Genomic DNA, 6568 nt, shown 5'->3' on the forward strand with positions numbered 1-6568 from the left:
CAGTTCAAATGAAACTCCTTGACAGAGGTCTGTACTGACGCTCTCCACTTCCTCTTGCTCTCTCCGCTACTCTGCACTCCAGCTTAAGCTCCCACTACTCCACTGAGCAGGTTCCCACCAAGGACACCAAAGGCCTCCTGATTGCAAAACCCAATGGACTCTTACTACGCCTAACTTTATTCTATCTTTGCAACATTTGATACCAGTGACCCTTTCCTTCCTCCCGAGAATGCTTTCTTCTCTTAGTTTCCCTGAACTTCATATCCTTGGCCTTTCCCTTAAAGGTTGCAAGTCCTGCCCTAAACTGTCCCTCTCCTCTGACCCTGCTTGGGTGAGGTCGTGTGTTCCCATGGCTTACTAACCTTCTGTATGCTCATGCTCAAACCTGTAACTGGTGTCCCAGCACCACTCCTGAGCTTCTGATTCACACACCAATTCATCAAACTCAGTACAACTAACAGGGCAATTTCTCCTTCCCCCACCCCCTTCCCTAAAGCCTGCTCCCGCACCTAATAGTCATTCTTTCTCAAGTGGCACACACTTTTGTCTCTTTCCCTCCATTCTCTTCTTCCTAACTTTTCCTCTCCCCCTGCCACACCCAACCCTAAGCTATACTTTGTAGTCAAAGGACATGTCCAGATTTTAATCTCATCAAATAATTATTTTACTTGGAAATTCCTCTCTGCCTTGTAATGGCTTTGGGGTGTAGTCCGAACTCCTTAGCTTCATAAAACCCTGCGATGTCCTGATTCATGTCTCCTTCTCACCGTGGTATTTTACACCTCAGCAATTGTGAATAACTTTCGGTTCCCTGTGTTGACACAGTCTCTGACGCTTTCAGACCTTTGCCCATGTTTTTTTGTGCTTTGAACTCTCCCAGCTACCTCATACTGCTGAGGCTTACTCTTCATGCAGTCTGAGCCTAGAAATCACTTCTCTCTAAGGACCTTTCTGGACTCCCTGTGACTGGATTATGTGCCCCTCCTATAGGTTTTCTCATTTACTATGTACTTACACCTCTGTTGACATTATCACACTGTGTTACAAGAGACCTCCTTATTTAGCTATGTCTTTCATCAGACTAGAAGTATGCTGAAGGCAGGAAATGTCTTGTTTACCAATTTATTCCTTTTATCTAACACAGCGGATAGCACATATTAGGAAATTAATAAATATTTGTTGAATCAATGAATGAACTGGACTTTAAAGATGTTCTACCCAAGGTGGGAGGCAGTATAATGACATAGAATATACCCAAAATTTAGAATCAGAAAACCAATTGAATCCTAGCCCTCAGCCACTTAACCAGGTGTCTGACATGAACAATTCATGTAACTTCTCTGAATAGAGTGCCCACCAGATGCCAGGCACTGGACTAGTTGTGGCAATGTAAGGATAAAGAAAAGCATAGTTGCTGTCATCAAGAAAGCAAAGTCCAGGGGTGTCTGGGTGGCTCAGTCGGTTAGGCAGCTGCCTTCAGCTTTGGTCATGATCTCAGGGTCCTGGGATCGAGCCCTGCATCGGGCTCCCTGCTCAGCAGAGAGCCTGCTTCTCCCTCTCCCTCTGCCTACCGCTCTGTCTACTTGAGCTATCTCCCTCAAATAAATAAATAAAATCTTAAGAAAGAAAGAAAGAAGACAAAGTCCAAAACTGTGTGGTAGGAGGGAGGGAGGAGGAAAGAGCATTCCAAGTAGAAGGAGTAACAAGCATCAGGATTGCAGGTAAGCAATGCTGTGGCTCACTGGGGGAAGTGAAAGTGGTTTAGTGAGGCTATGTCTAAGATGCTAACCATGCCGCTGGACAGAGTCAGGATGAAGAGACGAGACAGGAGAGGGAACAGGAAGCCACATCATCGAGGTCCTTTATGTGGTGTCCTAGTCTGAGATTCAACCTCAAAACCATGGAGTCAAGGGGCGCCTGGGTGGCTCAGTGGGTTAAAGCCTCTGCCTTCGGTTCAGGTCATAATCCCAGGGTCCTGGAATCGAGCCCCGCATAGAGCTCTCTGCTCTGCGGAGAGCCTGTTTCCTCCTCTCTCTCTGCCTGCCTCTCTGCCTACTTGTGATCTCTGTCTGTCAAATAAATAAATAAAATCTTTAAACAAAACAAAACAAAACAAAAACAAATAAACAAAAAAAATCCCATGGAGTCAAAACCTAAAAGGAGAGTCTCAGTATTAGATGTCTATCACAGAAAGAGACAAGTCTGGTGATGAGGTGGAGGACGGGTTGAGAGAAAGTGATGTTGGAGGCAAGAATACCAGCTAGGAGGCTGTGGCTGTGGTCCAGTCAAGAGATCACAGTGGCCTGAACTTTCGAGGATGAAGAAGAGAAGCCGCGAACTGATTGAGGGGAGATTTAGGCGACAGCGCAGGAAGAGCAGGGCGACTGACCGCATGGGATGGGGAAGGACAAAGAAGCGTGCAGATGGCAGGTGTCTGGCACAGGAAGTTGGTATACAGAGGTGCCCTTACTGAGACAGGCAAGGCAGAAGATGGGAAGGCTTTGGAACAGAGGACCGACATGATCCCTGGGACAGTGTGAGGGCAGAGTTCTGTCTGCAGGAAGGAGGACGGGTAGAGGAAGCATCTGGAGTCAGGAAGACATCTCAGAAGTGTCTGCCGTAGTCTGGGGTGAGATGAGAGGGCCTGAACTAGGGTGAGCAGCAGGGGTAGAAGGGAAGGGGGCATCACGAGAGGCAGGGCTTGGCAGTTACGAGGCACACCCCTGCAGTACCTTACACGGAGCAGAGAAGAGAAGGGCGCAGAAGGGACTGAGCACTCGAATGGATAGGCCAGAGCAATCAATCAGGGATTTGGAGCCAAAGAAAGAACAAACAAGGTAGGTAGAGTGATATAAACTTCATGAGGGGGATTGATCTGACTGTCTCTGAAAGCCAGGCTGAAGAACTAAGACTTGATTCAGGAGGAAAAGATAAAACTTTAAAATATTCCTGAACAAAGTAGCATTTAAGGGATAATAACAGATCTAGAATGTGGATAATAACAGATCTAGAAGGCAGAAACAGGACTTGAATGAGGGAAGAAAGGACAGAGGCAGCAAGGAAATTGCCCCATGGTGATCATTCAAATAAACCCTCTGAGAAAGTGAGGAGGGATATGACGGGCTTGATTCCTCTACTGTGTGGCGTAAAGGCAAGGAAGCAACTGACTACAGACACAGAACCCATTTTCATTTACCTGTTTACAGGTTGACCTCCATCAGACTATAGACTTAAAACATGTCTTATTTATTTTTCTATCTTTATATGGCCCAGATTATGGCATAGATTCAGGCTCGCCAAATATTCTGAAATGACCCACTCAATGAATAAATAACTTGAAAGGACAGGGTAGAGTGGTCCCTTCTTATCTGTGCAAGGATACACAGATTCCAAGACCCCCAGTGGATGCCTGAAACCATAGATAACACCCAACCCTATGTATACTATGTTTTTTTCCTGTACCTGCATATCCATGATGAAGTTTAATTTATAAATTCGGCACAGGAAGAGATGAATGACAGTAACTAGTAATAATTCTAATACACTGTAATAAAAGTTATGCACATGTAGCCTCTCTCTCTCAAAATGCCTTACTGCATTGTACTTACCCTTCTTCTTGTGACGATGGAACATGGTAAAATGCCAAGTGATGTGGTGAAGTCAGGGAACTGATGTAGGCACTCTGACCTAGCATTGGGCTACTAAAGTATTGACGTTCTGAGGCTATGTCAGAAGGAGGACCATCGGCTTCTGCAGTACAGCTGACTGCGGGTAAATGAATTGGTGGAAAACAAAACCGCGGATAACGGGGACTAGTGTATATATAGGAAAACGAGAGTTTGGGGAAAGTTTTGAATTCGGCTGTGAAATTTCGAGTTTAGGATGACATCTAAAATACTCACTTATACAGGTTATAAGTAATATAAATAAATGTCTTACAGAAAGAGGAAGTGCTCAGAAGCTCATCTGAGAGAGGAAACCTGGAGGGAGGCACATTAGGGAGTCATCTGTGTGCTTCATGCCCCTGAGCCCTCTGCTGCCATTTGGCATCTGAAACGAGCAGTACTGAAGCCTCGGTGCGGCGTGGTCGGCATGGAGCTCTGCTCTGAACCGTCATTCAGAGACCCACATTTCTTCCATTGTGAATATCACCACGGTCCATGCACGGACTCCAGAGTCACTGTAGCAAAACCAGAGTATAGGGGATGATACTGGAGGTTTTACGGATGGGACTGGAAGTGGTTTATACCACTCTACCCACCTGTTTATGTTCTCTCCATGGCTCCAAACCCCAGACTGGTTACTGTTCTGGACTGTCCATTTGCCCTCTCAGTCTCGTCTCTGCCCTTCTCTACTCTGCTCTGTGTACTGGGAGGATGGCAGCAGTGGGAAGGAGAGAGGGAATGGGTATATAAATGCATAGTTAACAGAGAAATTTGCTTGGCATTGTACAAAGATCATGGTTAATGGAACTACACAGTGCTGGTAAGAATCACTTTAGACAATCAATGTAAGTCGCAGGAGATGGGAGAGAGGAAAAACTGGTTTACCATATACATTTAGAAAAAGTAGGTGAGAGGTCTAGAGTTTTGCACCAAACACACAGTTGTTGAGTTTTTAGATGGGAGTATCTCAATGGCAAGAACTGAGTCTTACTAATACTCATATCTCCAGGAACCTTAATGAACCTTTCATACAGCAAGCAGCAAAAAATACTAAGGTGGAGAATGAAACTTCAGGGGCACCTGGGTGGCTCAGTTGTTAAGAGTCTGTCTTGGGCTCAGGTCATGATCCCGGAGTCCTGGGATTGAGCCCCATGTCAGGCTCTCTGCTTGGCAGGAAGCCTGCTTCTCCCTCTCCCACTCCTCCTGCTTGTGTTCCTTCTCTCGCTGTCTCTCTCTCTGTCAAATAAAAACATTAAAATCTTAAAAAAAAAAAAAAACAAAGAAACTTCATACTGTTCTCTGTATGAAACACTGCAGAGATGTTTACTAAAAATGTTTATTACACAGCTCTTTAAACTCTATGATAAGAATATAATAAGATATGATAGCAACATATTATAATGTAACCTATAATACAAATAATGTTTTTGAGTGTTTACTATTTGCCAGGCAATACCCTAAGCTCTTTACATAGATTAGATCATTTAATTTTCATAATGCTCCTATGAAATAATAGGAGTATTAAATGTGGATGACAGTGATAGATACTATCACTGTCATCCACATTTACGAACAAGGAAACTGAGGCAAAGAGAAGTTAAGTCACACAGCTAAGTCACTGGCAAAGTCAGTATTTGTACCTAAGCATTTTGGCTCTGGAGCCCTTTCAAAGTACATGAAGAAAGTATGTACCAATTGCAGCTCAAGTACCTATCAACTTCACATGATATGCTAAACATGGCGAGGCTAATGCTAATAATTTTGAATCTCTTCAGCACAAATTAGTTAGGATAATTCAGTGTGCCACACATACATGGAGGGGCACAGTTACATCATTTCCTTCATTCTTTCTTAGCCTTCTTGGAAACGAATTGCATAGTGCTTTGTATACAGCACAAAATAGGCGCTTAATATTTATTGAATTCAACCAAACTAGTAAGTTTTCAGCAGCTCTGTAAGAAAAAGTATCAGAAGGCATTAAAAACAAGCTAGCAAACGGTGGTAGTAAAATATGTAAATAGTCGATATAAACATAAATTATCATTATTGTCTCCTAGATACAAATGTTTGCTAGCTTTGGGGAAATGAGTCAATGAATATATATTTTTTAAAATTTATTCGGCAGAGAGAGACACAGAGAGAACACAAGCAGGGGGAGTGGGAGAGGGGGAAGCAGGCTTCCTGCTGAGCAGGGAGCCTGACGTGGGCCTCCATCCCATGACCCTGGGATCATGACCTGAGCCAAAGGCAGCCACTTAAAAACTGAGCCACCCAGGCGCCTGTCAATGAATATTTTTAAGACTACCATTTAAAATGGTCACTAATAGCCTTTAAGGCTTTAACCGCAGTAAATACTGGAGACCCAGTATTTACCTGGAATGCTTTCTTTGAAAGCTTTAGAGTGATTTCCAAATATACCATAGTATTTTAAAGAGCCTAAAAGGACTATATTCATTGACATTCTTTTCATATGTACGGCAAGCTTGGGCCCGGATATTAAAACAAAAGTTCTGGTAAGATACTTGATGGTGGCCCCTGTATGAAGGTGATTGAAAGACCGTGTTTCTTCAGGTTCCATTTCCTGAAGTTAATAATCCAAACTGGCAAGGACTAGACTATCTTTTGTACCCATCTGGACAGATGGAATCAGATTTGACCATTTTGCAGTCATGCAGGATTCTTTAGCTAGAATTCAAAAGGCCGTTCATTCTAGAGTTAGCAGTTCCCCAGCCTCCCAAGTCAGGCCTCCCAGTGAGGGGGTGGTAGGCTGGTACCAGTGGCAGAGGGGACTTGAAATGGCTGAAGCATCAGGCATATGCACTATCTCACCTCCCTTTGTGATCTGCTCTCCCCACTTCCATAGGAGCCTTTTCCCCAAGCACCTAATTTATGCATTGGATTGG

Source organism: Enhydra lutris, unplaced genomic scaffold, assembly GCF_002288905.1.
Source record: "Enhydra lutris kenyoni isolate GAN:26980312 unplaced genomic scaffold, ASM228890v2 scaffoldscaffold8, whole genome shotgun sequence".
NCBI lineage: Eukaryota > Metazoa > Chordata > Mammalia > Carnivora > Mustelidae > Enhydra > Enhydra lutris.